Source organism: Neophocaena asiaeorientalis, unplaced genomic scaffold, assembly GCF_003031525.2.
Source record: "Neophocaena asiaeorientalis asiaeorientalis breed wild unplaced genomic scaffold, Neophocaena_asiaeorientalis_V1.1 scaffold124, whole genome shotgun sequence".
Lineage (NCBI taxonomy): Eukaryota > Metazoa > Chordata > Mammalia > Artiodactyla > Phocoenidae > Neophocaena > Neophocaena asiaeorientalis.
Window position 1 is genome coordinate 4693793 of NW_020174135.1, and position 18433 is coordinate 4712225.

Below are 18433 nucleotides of genomic sequence, written 5' to 3' on the forward strand. Positions count from 1 at the left end.
GTTGTCAATGGATGAGTGACCAACTAATAGCTCTGCTAGTAATTGACCTATTTTTCTTCAACAAAGTTGCATAAACCAAAAAAAAAAAGTCTATCACATTCCAGTAACCATTTGAACTTGTCATATGAGTCCTTGTTGACAGCTTCTGTTTTTGCTCGTGGTTAATGAATAACGTGCAATATGGTATGTAATATAATGATTTGCTTATTCTATTAAATGGAAGAACATTTATTTTTAGATTATTTTCAATTAATTACATAAGAATTTGAAGTTCCACAGCAAGAATGGAGTTTTGAATGTCTCCAAGAAGTAGCTCCGACATTCAAACGGTATATTCAGTTTTATGTCGATGGTGGTGGCCAGTGATGCTTTTCCATTTCAAGCATATGCTTTCAACTGTTTTATGAGAATTACTACTTACAGCAACGGTATGAGACCATTGATCCATAATCTACTATCGTATTTTCATCCCCTGAAAACTTTTCCATTGATGACACTCTATGTATGTTCCTCAAATTATTCTAGGAGCAGGATTGTACAATTCTGGCTGTTTCGTGATCTTCACTCACTATTACAATATCTATACTGTTATAGTTTGTTCTCTCTAGGGACACATAACAAAAGAGGAATCTTATGGTGAAAACTATCCAATGTAATGAAATGGATAATGTAGTTGGCACTTTTTCCAGCATAGTGATTCTACAATATTTAACAAAGGTGCATTTTACGTTGACTTTCTTATTATACGACTTCTCTTTTAACTTTTTCCAAAAGTTCCTTATATGTTTTAAATACTTAAAAATGATTTTAATTCCAAAAACAGAGATTTTAAGATATTTGAATCATGTTAGGAGAGGACCTTTTTAAGAATATTTTTGGTTTATGATTAAAAAACTCAAGAAGCTAATTGAGGGACTTCCCTGGTGGCGCAGTGGTTAAGAATCTACCTGCCAATGCAGGGGACACGGGTTCGAGCCCTGGTCTGGGAAGACCCCACATGCCACGGAGCAACTAAGCCCGTGCGCCACAACTACTGAGCCTGTGCTCTAGAGCCCGTGAGCCACAACTACTGAGCCCATGTGCCACAACTACTGAAGCCCATGCACCTAGAGCCCGTGCACCGCAACGAAGAGTAGCCCCTGCTCACTGCGACTAGAGAAAGCCCAAGCACAGCAACAAAGACCTAATGCAGCCATAAATAAATAAATAGAAGTCCATAAAAAAAGAGAATCATTTATATATATATATATATATATAAGAGGCTAATTGATACCTGTGTTCACTTAACATTTATCCAACAAATACTTATTGAGGACTCGCTACATTTTTGGCTAGGTGCAGGATAAAATTTTGAGCAAAAGGAAGAGACTGTTCTTCTGAAGATAATAGTCAATTGGATGACCATGCCCCCTAAAATCTGTTCTTTCATAGAATGAAAGCAAAGAAATCTCTACCTGGTAAACTTATACTTTGTATAACCTAATGGTCTATTTATGACGGTACTGCCAAATATGTTATGTCAAAAAATGTGTCAGTTGATTTACATGTTATTCTCTAGGATCAGAGTCAAAATTACTTACTAAGTCAACAAACACTTACTGAACACCTAGAGTATACCTACATCTAAAAAGTTTTAAATTGTTCAATACTTAGTGTTGTACAGTCCCTAGCAATGCTCAGTAAATATTTGTGGAATTAATACATGGATAATTAAATGCACATATCACTATCTGGAGATACAGACTTAATTCCTGTCCTCAGGGTTACATCCTTGTGGAAGAAATAGACAAGCACCTGATTATTGCTCTTTATAATCAAGAGAAGCCCAGAATGTCACGAATGCTCAGAGATGGAGCATCTCGTATACCCTTGGAGGGTTAGAGAAAGCTTCCTGGAGACTCAGATTGCTTTGAGGTGTTAGCTAATGAGGGGAAAGATTTAGTTTAGTGATCCATGGAGCATACATTGGGTGGATAATTGAAACAGCACCGTCTAACAGAAAGTTTTGTGATGATGGAAATGTCTTAAATAAGTGCTGTCTAGTGCAGTAGCCACTTGTCACAGGTGGTCAGGGAAACCAAGGAGCTGAATTGTAAATTTTATTTAATTAGAACTGAAGAGCCACACACGACTCTGTATGGGGCAGCGTTGGATTGGAGGCTGGCAGGCCAAGAGCCTGAGAAACTAAGAAGGAAGCTGATGAAGCAAGCCAGCCACAGGTGACGAAGGCGTGGTGTTAGTCAGTGGCCGTGGGAATCAATATGAGAGGATGTGTTAATGAGATTTTTAGGGAGAGGAAGAGATCCAGGTGACCGTCACTTTCTGCGTGAACAGCCTGGTACTTTTGGTGTCATTCAGTGACACAGGGAGTACGGAGGAAGAGCAGGTGTGGGTCAAAAATGAGTCATTATCTTTTTTTTTCTTTTTTTAAATTTATTTCTTTATTTTTGGCTGCGTTGGGTCTTCGTTGCTGTGCACGGGCTTTCTCTAGTCGCAATGAGCGGGGACTACTCTTTGTTGAGGTGCGCAGGCCTCTCTCTGCGGTGGCCTCTCTTGTTGCAGAGCACAGGCTCCAGGTGCGTGGACTTCAGTAGTTGTGGCACGCGGGGTCAGCAGTTGTGGCGCCTGGGCCTAGTTGCTCCGTGGCATGCGGGATCTTCCCGGACCGGGGCTCGAACCCGTGTCCCCTGCATTGGCAGGCGGACTCTCAACCACTGTGCCACCAGGGAAGCCCGTTGAGTCATTATCTTTAAGATAAAGAAAAAGAGAGACCAAGATGGAGACCTAGGTGAACAGTGACACTTGAGGGGCAGACGTGGGGAGCATACTCAACGAAGGAGATTATTATGTAGATGATAGACAAGGAAGCTCAGAAAACTGTGGTGTTACTAATTGTAAAGGCGTTTCAGGAAGGGTGAAGGTTTAAAAGTTTCAGAGTAACAGAGAAGATGAGTAAAGACCAAGCAGCGATTCCCAGTGGACTGGGAATTTATATGTCATAAATGACCAGAAAAAGTTGCATTAGTGACATAAGATCTAGGTGGGTTTTAATGGTTGAGAAATAAGTTCTTGGTCAGGGCCGACAATGTAGGCTGTCTTCTAATTTCAACTTTTAACTTTATATTAAAATAATTAAACAACTTACAACTCAATCACACTTTTATCTCTCAAACGAACTTCTGTACTAACCCATTGTCAGAAAACATACCAAATATACATCAGAAGCATGAGAGAACCTCCAGGAAATAACTCAGATAAGGAAGCCTTGTTTTTATTTGTACAAAAATGGTATATCGTCATTGTTGCTCCTTTAAAAATTGCTTATTATTTTTTTTAATTTTTATTTTTTTAACATCTTTATTGGAGTGTAATTGCTTTACAGTGTTGTGTTAGTTTCTGCTGTATAACAAAATGAATCAGCTATACGTATACATATATCTCCATATCCCCTCCCTCTTGCGTCTCCCTCCCACCCTCCCTATCCCACCCCTGTAGGTGGTCACAAAGCACCGAGCTGATCTCCCTGTGCTATGCGGCTGCTTCCCACCAGCTATCTATTTTACATTTGGTAGTGTATATATGTCCATGCCACTCTCTCGCTTCGTCCCAGCTTACCCTTCCCCCTCCTAATGTGCTTAAGTCCATGCTCTACATCTGCGTCTTTATTCCTGTCCTGCCCCTAGGTTCTTCATGACCTTTTTTTTTTTTTTTTAGATTCCATATATATGTGTTAGCATACGGTATTTGTTTTTCTCTTTCTGACTTACTTCACTCTGTATGACAGACTCTAGGTCCATCCACCTCACTACAAATAACTCAATTTCGTTTCTTTTTATGGCTGAGTAATATTCCATTGTATATATGTGCCACATCTTCTTTATCCATTCATCTGTCGATGGACACTTAGGTTGCTTCCATGTCCTGGCTATTGTAAATAGAGCTGCAATGAGCATTGTGGTACATGACTCTTTTTGAATTATGGTTTTCTCAGGCTGTATGTCCAGTAGTGGGATTGCTGGGTCGTATGGTAGTTCTATTTTTAGTTTTTTAAGCAACCTCCATACTGTTCTCCATAGTGGCTCTATCAATTTACATTCCCACCAAGAGTGCAATAGGGTTCCCCTTTCTCCATACCTTCTCCAGCAAAAAAATGCTTATTATTACTTTAAACCTACACATTGTCTTCTGTATATGTGTGAACCTTTAGAGAGAGAAAGCATTTCTCATCTTCAGGATCATAAAAGACTAATTTTCCTGGCAGGGCCAGAGTCTCATTCAAGTCAGAATGGTTTAAATGCTATAGACCGATGTAGCTTAAGACACAGTACATCAAACCATTTTAAGTCATTTTACAATCCTTGATCTGGCTGACTCTACCATTTCATTAAGTGACTGAGCTCAGGGCTCCTGTGGGTTTGTAGAGGACACTACAGTTTCATAAAGAGGTGGGCGAGAGGCGTGAGTCAAAGAACAGTAACAAGACACTGTGATGTAACTCTTAAACTTCACCCCCATAACAGAGGATGACTGAAAAGGACAACCTACTTCAGAGCACAGCTGGAGAGGTTTATTCTAAGAAGCTATGTCTCTGCTCTGTGCTACGAGTATTTTCCCCGAACCTTCTCAGTGGGGTCGGTCTGTCTGCATCACTACTTCTCCATGGGAAGAAAATGTCTGTGTACTTTGGGAAGAGCTATCGCACTGACACCATCGAGGGCAAAATGAAGGAAAAAAATCAAATGTGGTTAAAGTGTTTAGAAAAGAATCAGTTAAGCTGAAACAGTGCTCAAAGGTTTAGTAACTCCTAACACCCAGGGTGTAGCCTCTGTCATTTCCCATTTAAAGGGAGAAGTCCTGAGAGAAACAGCTAATTCTAGGTCCAGTGTACAAACGAGGCTGGACAGCTTGTTATATCAGAAAGCAAGGTAGTTATGAAAGGCTACCAGTCTTTGTCAGTTGGACTTGACCATGAATAAAGATGGTTATTGCAGTGGATCGAAGGACATTAAATGTGTTTTTTTCTATATGAAGTGTACCTCAAGGCAAGCAGACAGTTGGTTGCTGAGCAAGGCTTTCTCTTCATGGAATTATTCCACATAATAAAGGAAGAAGAAATGACAGATGTAGAACATGGCTTTTTTTGTAACACTTAATGAAGTAATGAATCTACGTAATTCGTAGCCATCATCAATGGCTAAAAATCTCATGAAAAGAAAAACAACAACACATATTGTGACCCCGATGAGTGTATACTACGCTGTCTATGGAGTATTATTGCCAAAAAAGTCAAACCAGTCTGACCAATTGTCTACCCTAATCTACCAATTTACTGGAAATACAAAGAAGAATATGTTAAATAAAACCACAGTGATAAACATTCTAGAGAATTTGGCTGGAGGAAATTCTATGGAGCAAATAGTCTGGCTTCTTCAACAAATAATTTGTGAAAAAAAGCAAAACCAAACAGAATAAAACAGTACAAATGAGAAGGGAGATACTATGGATTGAAAGTAAGCATATCAAACAACGAAGGTTATTTGGATCTTAAACTGTATAAATTTTTTTTCTTTTTTCTTTTTTTTGCAGTGGGGAAAATTTGAATACTGCATGGACATTTTAAGGATAGTATGGAGTTAGTTAATATTAATTTTAAGAAGATAATAATATTTCAGTTATTTTTGAGTCCTTATCTTTTGGAGATGCAAATGTAAAATTTAAGGTTGAAATGATGTGATGTCTGGAATTACGCTCTGGGGGAGAAGCAGAGTAGGTGGAGAGTGTATTTTGTTGGACAGGAGAATTGTGCAGATAGCCACCCACCCCTGCCCAGCCAGAGCTCTTAAAGGTCACAACTTGGAGAAATCAGGTGGTGGAGAAGGAATCCAGGCTAATGTGAAGTGAAGGAAAACTGTGTGGCCTCACTTTCATTTGGATAGACGAATCTTCCCTTCTATTCCTATCTGTCTATATATTTTTGTTCACATCTTTATTGGAGTATAAATGCTTTACAATGTTGTGTTAGTTTCTGCTGTACAACAAAGTGAATCAGCTCTACATATACATATATCCCCATATCCCCTCCCTCTTGCATCTCCCTCCCTCCTACCCTCCCTATCCCACCCCTGTAGGTGGTCACAAAGCACCGAGCTGATCTCCCTGTGCTATGCAGCAGCTTCCCACTAGCTATTTTACACTTGGTAGTGTATATATGTCCATGCCACTCTCTCACTTCATCCCAGCTTCCCCTCCCCCACCCCCATGCCCTTGAGTCTGTTCTCTATGTCTGTGTCTTTATTCCTGCCATGCCACTATGTTCATCAGTACCACTTTTTAAAATTCCGTATGGATGCATTAGCCTACAGTATTTGTTTTTCTCTTTCTGACTTACTTCACTCTGTATGACAGACTGTAGGTCCATCCACCTCACTACAAATAACTCAATTTCATTCCTTTTTATGGCTGAGTAATATTCCATTATATATATATATATGTGCCACATCTTCTTTATCTATTCATCTGTTGATGGACACTTAGGTTGCTTCCATGTCCTGGCTATTGTAAATAGTGCTGCAATGAACATTGTGCTACATGACTCTTTGTGAATTATGGTTTTCTCAGGGTATATGCCCAGTAGTGGGATTGCTGGGTCATATGGTAGTTCTGTTTTTAGTTTTTTAAGGAACCTCCGTACTGTTCTCCATAGTGGTTGTATCAATTTACATTCCCACCAGCAGTGCAGGAGGGTTCCCTTTTGTCCACACCCTCTCCAGCATTTATTGTTTGTAGATTTGTTGATGACGGCCATTCTGACTGGTGTGAGGTGATACCTCATTGTGGTTTTGATTTGCATTTCTCTAATGATTAGTGATGTTGAGCATCCTTTCATGTGTTTGTTGGCAATCTGTATATCTTCTTTGGAGAAATGTCTGTTTAGGTCTTCTGCCCATTTTTGGACTGGGTTGTTTGATTTTTGTGATATTGAGCTGCATGTGTTGCTTGTATATTTTGGAGATTAATCCTTTGTCAGTTGCTTCGTTTGCAAATATTTTCTCCTGTTCTGAGGGTTGTCTTTTCGTCTTGTTTATGGTTTCCTTTGCTGTGCAAAAGCTTTGAAGTTTCATTAGGTCCCATTTGTTTATTTTTGTTTTTAATTCCCTTACTCTAGGAGGTGGGTCACAAAGGTTCTTGCTGTTATTTATGCCATAGACTATTCTGCGTATGTTTTCCTCTAAGAGTTTTATAGTGTCTGGCCTTACATTTAGGTCTTTAATCCATTTTGAGTTTATCTTTGTGTATGGTGTTAGAGAGTGTTCTAATTTCATTTTTTTACATGTAGCTGTCCAGTTTTCCCAGTACCACTTATTGAAGAGGCTGTCTTTTCTCCATTATATATTCTCGCCTCTTTTATCAAAGATAAGATGACTATATGTGCGTGAGTTTATCTCTGGGATTTCTATCCTGTTCCATTGATCTATATTTCTGTTTTTGTGCCAGTACCATACTGTCTTGACTACTGTAGCTTTGTAGTATAGTCTGAAGTCAGGAGCCTGATTCCTCCAGATCCATTTTTCTATCTCAAAATTGCATTGGCTATTCAGGATCTTTTGTGTTTCCATACAAATTATGAAATTTTTTGTTCTAGTTCTGTGAAAAATGCCATTGGTAGTTTGGTAGGGATTGTATTGAACCTGTAGATTGCTTTGGGTAGTAGAGTCATTTTCACAATATTGATTCTTCCAATCCAGGAGCATGGTATATCTCTCCATCTGTTTATGTTATCTTTGATTTCTTTCATCAGTGTTTTATAGTTTTCTGAGTACAGGTCTTTTGCCTCCTTAGGTAGGTCTATTCCTAGGTATTTTATTCCTTTTGTCATGATGGTATATGGGATTGTTTCCTTAATTCTCTTTCTGATCTTTTGTTGTTAGTGTATAGGAATTCAAGAGATTTCTGTGCATTAATTTTGTATCCTGCAACCTTACCAAATTCATTGATTAGTTCTAGTAGTTTTCTAGTGGTATCTTTAGGATTTTCTATGTATAGTATCATGTCATCAGCAAATAGTGACAGTTTTACTTCTTCTTTTCCAATTTGTATTCCTTTTATTTCTTTTTCTCTCTGATTGCTGTGGCTATGAGTTCCAATACTATGTTGAATAATAGTGGTGAGAGTGGAGGTCCTTGTCTTGTTCCTCATCTTAGAGGAAATGCTTTCAATTTTTCACCATTGAGAATGATGTTTGCTGTGGGTTTGTTGTATATGGCTTTTATTATGTTGAGGTAGGTTCCCTCTATGCCCACTTTCTGGAAAGGTTTTATCATAAAATGGTGTTGAATTTTGTCAAAAGCTTTTTCTGCATCTATTGAGATGCTCATATGGTTTTTATCCTTCAGTTTGTTAATATGGTGTATCACATTGATTGATTTGCATATATTGAAGAATCCTTGCATCCCTGGGATAAATCCCACTTGATCATGGTGTATGATCCTTTTAATGTGTTGTTGGATTCTGTTTGCTAGCATTATGTTGAGGATTTTTGTGTCTATGTTCATCAGTGATATTGGTCTATAATTTTCTCTTTTTGTGACATCTTTGTCTGCTTTTAGTATCAGGGTGATGGTGGCCTCACAGAACGAGTTTGGGAGTGTTCCTCCCTCTGCTGTGTTTTGGAAGAGTTTGAGAAGGATAGGTGTTAACTCTTCTCTAAATGTTTGGTAGAATTTGCCTGTGAAGCCATCTGTTCCTGGACTTTTGTTTGTTGGAAGATTTTTAATTACAGTTTCAATTTCATTACCTGTGATTGGTCTGTTTATATTTTCTAATTCTTCCTGCTTCAGTCCTGGAAGGTTGTACTTTTCCAAGAATTTGTCCATTTCTTTCAGGTTGTCCATTTCATTGGCATATAGTTGCTTGTAGTAGTCTCTTATGATCTTTTGTATTTCTGCGGTGTCAGTTGTAATCTCTCCTTTTTCATTTCTAATTTTATTGATTTTCATCCTCTCTCTTTTTCTCTTCATGAGTCTGGATAAAGATTTATCAATTTTGCTTATATTCTCAAAGAACCAACTTTTAGTTTTATTGATTTTTGCTATTGTTTTCTTTGTTTCTGTTTCATTTATTTCTGCTCTGATCTTTATGATTTCTTTCCTTCCACTAATTTTGGGTTTTCTTTGTTCTTCTTTTTCTAGTTGCCTTAGGTGTAAGGTTAGATTGTTTATTTGAGATTTTTCTTGCTTCTTGAGGTGAGCCTGAATTTCTATGAACTTCCCTCTTAGAACTGCTTTTTCTATGTCCTATAGGTTTTGGATCATCGTGATTTCCTTGTCATTTGTTTCTAGGTATTTTTTGATTTCCTCTTTGATTTCTTCAGTGATTCCTTGGTTATTTAGCAGTGCACTGTTTAGCCTCCATGTATTTGTGTTTTTTACTGTTTTTTTTCCTGTAATTAATTTCTAGTCTCATAGTGTTGTGGTTGGAAAAAATGCTTGATATGATTTCAATTTTCTTAGATTTTCCAAGGTTTGATTTGTGACCCAAAATGTGATCTATTCTGGAGAACGTTCCATGTGCACTTGGGAAGAAAGTGTATTCTTCTGCTTTCGGGTGGAATGTCCTAAAACTATCAATTAAGTCTGTCTGGTCTATTGTGTCATTTAAAGCTTGTGTTTCCTTATTTATTTTCTGTCTGGATGATCTGTCTATTGGTGTAAGTGGGGTGTTAAAGTCCCCCCTATTGTTGTGTTACTGTCAATTTCTCCTTTTATGGCTGTTAGCCTTAGGTATTTGCCTTATGTATTGAGGTGTTCTTATGGAGGGTGCATAAATATTTATAATTGTTATGTTTTATTCTTGGGTCAATCCCTTGATCATTATGTAGTGTCCTTCCTTATCTCTTGTAGCAGTCTTTATTTTAAAATCTATTTTATCTGATGTGAGTATTGCTACTCCACTTTTCTTGTGATTTCCATTTGCATGGAATATCTTTTTCCATCCCCTCACTTTCAGTCTGTATGTGTCCCTAGGTCTGAAGTGGGTTTCTTGTAGACAGCATATATAAGGGTCTTGTTTTTGTATCCATTCAGCCAGTCTGTCTTTTGGTTGGAGCATTTAATCCATTTACAATCAAGGTGATTATCAATATGTATGTTCCTATTACCATTTTCTTAATTGATTTGGGTTTGTTTTTGTGGGTCTTTTTCTTCTCTTGTGCTTCCCACTTAGAAAAGTTCCTTTAGCATTTGTTAGAGCTGGTTTGGTGGTGCTCTATTCTCATACCTTTTGCTTGTCTGTAAATCTTTTGATTTCTCCATTGAATCTGAATGAGATCCTTGCTGGGTAGAGTAATCTTGGTTGTAGGTTTTTCCCTTTCATCACTTTAAATATGTCCTGCTACTCCCTTCTGGCTTGCAGGGTTTCTGCTGAAAGATCAGCTGTTAACCTTATGGGGATTTCGTTGCATGTTATTTGTTGCTTTTCCCTTGCTGCTTTTAATATTTTTTCTTTGTATTTAATTTTTGATAGTTTGATTAATATGTGTCTTGGTGTGTTTCTCTTTGGGTTTATCCTGTATGGGACTCTCTGTGCTTCTTGGACTTGATTGACTACTTTTTTTCCCATGTTAGGGAAGTTTTCGACTATAATCTCTTCAAATATTTTCTCAGACCCTTTCTTTTTCTCTTCTTCTTCTGGGACCCCTATAATTAGAATGTTGGTGCTTTAATGTTGTCCCAGAGGTCTCTGAGACTGTCCTCAATTCTTTTCATTCTTTTTTCTTTATTCTGCTCCCTGGCAGTTATCTCCACCATTTTATCTCCCAGCTCATCTACACGTTCTTCTGCCTCAGTTATTCTGCTATTAGTTCTTTCTAGAGTATTTTTAATTTCGACTATTGTGTTGTTCATCCCTGTTTGTTTGCTCTTTCGCTCTTCTAGATCTTTGTTGAATGTTTCTTGTATTTTCTCCATTCTGTTTCCAAGATTTTTGATCATCTTTACTATCACTACTCTGAATTCTTTTTCAGGTAATTTGCCTATTTCATCTTCATTTATTTGGTCTTGTAGGTTTTTACCTTGCTCCTTCGTCTGTAACATATTTTTTTGTCATTTCCTTTTTTTCCTTTTGATGGCTGGGGCTGTATTCCTGTCTTACTGGTTGTTTGGTCTGAGGCGTCCAGTGCTGGAGCTTGCAGGCAGCTGGATACAGCCAGGTCTTGGTGCTGAGATGAGGACCTCCAGGAGGCCTCACTCTGATTAATATTCTCTGGGGTCTGAGGTTCTCTGTTAGTCCAGTGGTTTGGACTTGGAGCTCCCACCATAGGAGTTCGGGCCCGACCTCTGGCCTGGGAACCAAGATTCTGCAAGGTGTGTGGTGTGGCCAAAGAAAAAAAGGAGCAGTACAATAACAAAGAATGGTGGTGCACTTTCAATGTCACTCACTCTTCAATGTCGCTCACTCTTCCGCTTCTACCCCACTCCTCAGCTGATCCTGACATTTTTAGGGGACCCAATAATACCAACTTCCATGAAGCCAGCGGGGGGCCCTCACTAATTGCAGACTCGGCTTTTCCATCATCTTCAACACAGGTGAGCACTGCTTTCTCTCTTGGCTTTTGTGACTCTCTTCCTACCACGCTCTCCCTCCCTCTCCCCCATAACCAGGTGATTTGTCTCTGTCCATTCGTTAGACATTGGTGTTTTTCTAGATTTGGTTTTAGGCTGCCTTTTCTTTTCATTTTACCCTCCTCTTAGGCAATCTCATATACACCTACAGCCTCGATTACTGAAATACAGAGTACTTCCTACTTTACTTTCCTGCAGAGATTTTTATTCTGAATGCTGGGTCAGTGTTTTTGATACATATGTAGTATTTCCCATGAATGTCTTAGAAGCAGCTCCATCCCAGTATCCTAAAATTGAACTCATAATATTACCCTACATGCTTAAAACCCTCCAAAAATTTCCCCTTATTCATAATCCATCAAATTGCCTTAATTAGTTAAAAATAGTTTGCCTCAGGTTCATTCATAGTAACTATTACATTCTTATGAAAGTCTCAGGAGATGTCTATAAAAGTGGAAATTGAATTCTTTTTCTATTAAAACAGAAACAAAATCTCTCCTTCAAATCTGGCTGTCCTTATGTTTTAGTGGAATGCTAGATGATATGGATTTCATTTTCAGTCAAATCAAATGCAATTTATATTATTTATAAAATGACACATTGTGCCCAGCAAATATTAATCATAAAAGACTATGCTCTTATCTTTGGAATTCATCAATAAGGTAAATCTTACTTTGAAATTGATTTCCTCCATTAGCCACTTGATATAGCCAGCAGTTACATTAATTTCACCTCTACCCCTCTACCTCTGAGAAGGATGCCAAAAAAGAAAAAAAAAAAAAGAATAAAAAGGAAAAAGGGTAGCAGTTTGGAGCTGCTTGTCATCTTAGAAAACTTCTGAAGGTCAAATTTCATTTCTTTGCCTCCAAATAATCGGGGTTAGATAAAAGCAAACTCTTGCCTTTTAAGTAGTCAGAATATTGGGGTGTTCAACAAATACCCTGATAGACTTTGTAAATGGTGGGTTGAAGGTAGAAGGAAAGGGTAAGGAAAAAAGTTGAAGTTTATTACACAATTTATTTCAACTTGAATGTGAATTGGCTAAGATGTAATGAAAGTGAAATTGGATTGAGGGAATCAAAATGTGTGAATCTGAGTCCTAACTCTGTCATGAAACCATGGCTCTGCTAAGTCACATAGCAGCACTGTGACTCAGTTTCTCCAGCTCAGAAATGATGACCCAATGCCCCCTGACAATTCATGCATGTGAAAGTAGTTTTTAATTACAGCGTTATAAAATTGAAAGCTACCATCCATTCTTTTAAAAAGTCCATAGATTTCCAGGCCATCAGATAATCAGATTTAGCTCCACTCAAGCTTAACATTTTTACATCTTCTTGATATGAGAAACCTTCCTTCTGTGTATCCTGGGGGAACCCAGGGAGTGATCAAAAGCCCTCCTGAATTCCTGTGCTGCTGACATCAACCAAGGCAAGCAAACCCACAAAGGCAACCTGGGCCTTTGTGATCGTCCTGTGGGACTGTTCACCACAAGTTCATTCCAAGACATGTGTTTATTTTCATTTGTCATCTTATTTTCATTTGCTGGTTCTTATAATTTCACTTAATGCAAGCATGTCAAAACATTTGCTAGGAGGTGCTTAAGAAAGAATGTTTATTTTCGCCTAGTTGAATATTTTCTAGATGTATAAAAATTCTGTAGAACAAAGTTGTTACTAATTAAACAAACTTTAAAGGAACAATTGTGGCTCCTTTTTTTATTTTTGAGACAATTTATTTAGTCTGTTTTATTTTTTTCTAGTCCTCTGATTTCATAGCAACTGGATAGAGCCCCTGCCCTTCCCTTACCTTGAGGGGCTGGGCTGCCCTTGACGCTCTTTACTTAGGAGCTGATGGTGTGAGCCCTTCCTCAGCTGGTCTCCTGCTGTCTGGTTTACTCCATTGTGGCTTGGGCATGTCAAGTATTGAGTCCTGCAAGCTGCATCCTTATCCCACTTTCCACAGCACAGCAGATGTGATATTTTTTTGCTCTTAATCTGCTAGTCTTCCTTACTTGGTTAAGAATTGGTTAAGAATCCTGAAAAAATGTGCCGAGAGAACCATGAATCTTCTCCAGCAGATGCACCTGGAAGTATTATGAGGCTGGGATGACCCAGTCTTTCAGCTGCTCGCCTAGGTGGGTCTCCATTCATTGATCAATATTTTATTGCCTTTCAGTTTATAAATCCGTTTGATAGGGAGAATAATTGTATTTTGTTCAGCTGCACATCTGTTCTTTAAACTGCTAAACATATGTGGGGGGTGTCTATGTTTTTGTTGCCAAAATGAAATATATTTTAACATAATTTTGTCACCTAATAAAATTGTAGGCTCTGTGTTCTCTTATTCTTTGGTGGGAAAGAGACCCTCAGTATGCTCACCTACAATTAGAGGACAGTCGCCCACATATATGCTACCAGATTCTTTTAAACTCAGTGGCTAATAAATACCTGCAGTTGTTCCAGCTTACCTTTAGGAAGTGAAAATGAAATGTAAGAGATACATTTTACCTACAAAATGGGGAAGATTAATAAGAATACTAAGTATGTCGATAAGGATATGGGGATGTAGGACTCTCTTATGCTCCTGGTAGGCATATAAATTTGCAATAACTTTCTGAAAGCCATTTGTCCGTATTTATTAAGAGATGGAAATAATTGAAGATGTTCATACAATAAAGCAGCTACAAAGAAAGCGTCGCCATCTTTTTGTGATAGACTGCAGATGGGAATGCTCTAAGGGTTTAACAATAGACGGACGGTTGAAGAAATCCCTGCCAAGTTGTACAACGTGCTCATTAAAATGCAGGGATAGAAATAAATTTTCTGACTTGGCAAGATATTCACAATATACTGTTAAATAGAAATATAGAAATTAAAAAGAATGGGCAGTATTTTTATTTTCATGTTTAGAAATGGTTTTCTCTGGCTAGGCGGATGCTGGGTGACTTCCTCTTTCTTCCCTGCTATTACTCTCTTTGTCTATCTATATTTTATTTTTTAAACAATAAACACATGATTTTTTAAAAAACTAAGATGTTAGTTGAATAAATCTTTTAAAATAACCTCTTTATATGACGCCCACAGGAAAACCTCATCATGCATCTCTTTCTTCTCCCCAGTTCCCTCCAGGGACAGCCAAGGTGCTCAGGGAAGGAAATTCTTGTTGTTGTGGCTTGTCTGTTTCTATTATTATTTTAAAAGAATACAGTTCATTGATTCCCTCACTCTCTTCACAGAGGCAGACTTTGAGAAAGGGAAAAGGAGCGATGAGAATAGACTACAATATTCAGATTGGGGAGAATCAGTCATTTGACTAATATATAAGCTTTTTGTTTACTTTGTAAAGAAAACGTGAAGATGCCAACACCTTTCTAGAGTTGGATTTGTATTACAAATGCAAATAAATAACAGTCACCCATTAATTTAATAGGAAACTCAAGATTAACACCTAAGCAAGGTCGTTGTGGACTTCTTTTTTTCCCTCACTCAGTAGCTCAAATTGCTGAAATAGATGTTTGAGTAAAAATGCTTTACCATTTCACTGTACTTAAAGTTCATTAAATTATGTAAAGTCACAGTCTTGGCGTCAAAGTTGCTGAATCATTTTTTGGCTTATTTGGGGCGGTATGTGAGATTGTTCTTTAACCAGCCTGTCTTAGTAACATTGTTTAAAGAGTCCCTTCAAATAGTTTACTTTGTTTATATTTTATCTAGATTCCCTCCTCCCAAATAAATAACTTAAATACAAATAACGTTTATTTTGACCCATTTTTACTCCTGAGACGGGACAAAGCCTATGGTCTTCCTTGGATCCATGGGGCAGTTCTGGAATGTTGAGAGAAAGATATTCTTAATTATTCGTTATGTTCTTTGAATTAATTTCCAACGATGGTTGTACAATTTTTATTAGCGCTTTCCAGAATATTTCAACAAAGTTAAGTATTCTCAATTTAGGAAACCTTTATTTGTGTAAAGTAAATTGCAAATAGAAAGGGTGGCTATTGTAGCTGGGAAAAAATAGACTCAGCATGACTTCTTAGTGCGTGCATTTAAAAGTGTCGGAGTACTGCGAGGTGAGAGAGTAGCACTGACATATATACACTCCCAAATGTAAAATGGATGGCTAGTGGGAAGCAGCCGCATAGCACAGGGAGATCAGCTCGGTGCTTTGTCACCACCTAGAAGGGTGGGACAGGGAGGCTGGGAGGGAGGCTCAAGAGGGAGGGGATATGGGGATATATGTATATGTATAGCTGACTCACTTTGTTATACAGCAGAAACTAACACACCATTGTAAAGCAATTATACTCCAATAAAGATGTAAAACAAAATGTCAGAGTATGGATGCAGAGATAACTTTGAATTAAATGTCTTTGCTCTTCATCATAGCTACATCAGAGACAGCTCCGAGTCCAAGGAAAACCAGCCAGTGGTAGGCCCTGGAGGAAACTAGCTCATGGTCCTTCCCCAAATTAAGCTCTCCTTTTCCCAACAGTGTGGTTTTAACTCTGTAAATTCAGTTCTCTAGCTGGGCATGAATTCCTATGGACCTTAACTAGAAAAGCTTACCCTCTTCTAAATCCCTTCAGAAACGTGGCCGCCTGGGCCTTAAAAGTGTCGTTTGAGATTTTCGGCATCTTTCAGCTGAGAGACCTACACACGAACTCTGTGACTAAAGGGCAGTAGATGGATTTGTCAACATCTCTGGAGAATTTGGTCATGAATGATTTTTTGTTTGTTTTTACTGAGCACATATTTCTTTTTGTTTTAATGGTTTAAATTACTATAAAGTTGAGAATGATTTTTTTTTACTAATTAATCTAGTTTTCTTAATGAAAATGACAGTTAACTCCTCATTAGCCTGAACTGAATTATCTACCTTTCTGATATGGTTTTAGCAAAAGCTTTCTGTGTCCAGAAAGAACAGTAAGCAGATATACGATCCAGGATCCTGCTGACGGTTCTGTTGTGAAGCCCAAGCATTTGCGAGCTTCTGTAACATACTTCACTGTAATTACGATGCCGGTTTAATCAGTTCTACTCATAATTCATTGATTTGTTCAATCCGTTTTCTTGACAGGATATGGCTAATCAATTTGAATTTGCAGCACACCAATACAGGCAAAACAGCACCTTCTTTTTTTTGTTTGTTTGTTTTTGGGGTTTTTTTGTGTGGTACGCGGGCCTCTCACCGTCGTGGCCTCTCCCGCTGCGGAGCACAGGCTCCGGACGCGCAGGCTCAGCGGCCGTGGCTCACGGGCACAGTCGCTCCGTGGCATGTGGGATCTTCCCGGACCGGGGCACGAACCCGTGTCCCCTGCATCGGCAGGCGGACTCTCAACCACTGCGCCACCAGGGAAGCCCATCACTTTCTTTATAGTTGTGGTTTATCTGTTCATATGGCCTAACTCCTTTTTCTGCTGCCCATTTAGGTGGGGTTTTATATATTTTAATGAGCCAGGTTTACCGTTCCATTTGCTTCCTTCAGGTACCAGTTTCACTCTAACTTTCTATTCGTGAAAATGGTCTGGCCTTTTTAGAAAGAAGACTCAGAATATCTCCTAATGTATACAAAAATATGACGTTGCAAAGGGCCTGAGAGTCTTCTTTAAGGGGAGGAAAGTGAGCGAAGCCAGGGAAAAAGGGAGTTATTCTTTCAAATAAGATCAAAAACATAAGGTTTGACGCGTTGTGTTTGTGGTTTAAACTCTCTTTTTTTTTTTTTACTAGGATCTAGAATCCCATTAGTGCCAAGGTTCTGAAACTCACCCAGTACGTGTAGGAATGGTTCAGCTCACAGGGGACCAGCAGAATCCAAGAGGAGAACTTCCTTCATTTAGTTGAAACCATAAAGTGAAATGATAACCCACTTGACAGTGTCGTAATTTTACAAGCAACTGAAAAGCATCTCATTCTATAGTTTGTGACAAAGCCAAATCCCTTTGTATTCGCCATTACTTCCTGAGTTAAATCACCCTTAGCTTAATTCCTTGTTGCATTTGCTCCATCCTGTCTCCCCTCCCCGGAGGATCAATCAGGATTGGCTGGTGGTGCAGTGGATTGTTAAATGATGCCTTGAACAATGTCTAGGGCTGCAGGACATTGTTGCATGGCAGGGTGGACCATTATGAACTCCAGTGACTGAAGTCTGATGCTCAGATGAGCTCTAATAGGCACTGGTATCCATACAGCCTCATACACTAAAGCTGCATGTTTCTTTGGTCAAAAATGTCCCCTGGGGCTGTCCAGATCTGGCATTCATATTCTCCCTGGGATTGGATTTCACATCTCTTTTATGGACATAGGTTTTACTTCTTAGGTCTAGTAATACCCAGTTTCTTGATGGGAATTCCCTGCAAGGCATAGCTCTTCAAACACAACATTCTCAGCTGGATTTCTACTGGGCGTACAGTAGAAAATTATAAGAATCAATTAGATGAAATAGGCAGTAATTATAGAGTTGGAACTTGGCCTCAAAGTTCTTATCTTCCCGTGAAATGGGCCAAATACAAGAACAGGCAATTTACAAAGAAGGAAATACGGATGGCCCATAACCATGTGAAAAGATGTTCGCCTCCTGCAAATCAAATAAATTCACATAAACTCATGAGCCAATGCCTATTAACAGATTGGCCAGATTTAAAAGATTGATAAATCCTAGGATTTAGTGAGGCTGTAGGGAAACAGAAATCTGAAGCACATTAGAGGTTATATAAGTTGGTGCAAACATCCTGGAGGGTGGGTTTTGAAATATACAGTAGGATTTTAATTATAGGTGTGGAAATAGATGGAGACCAACCAAATGAGAAAAGG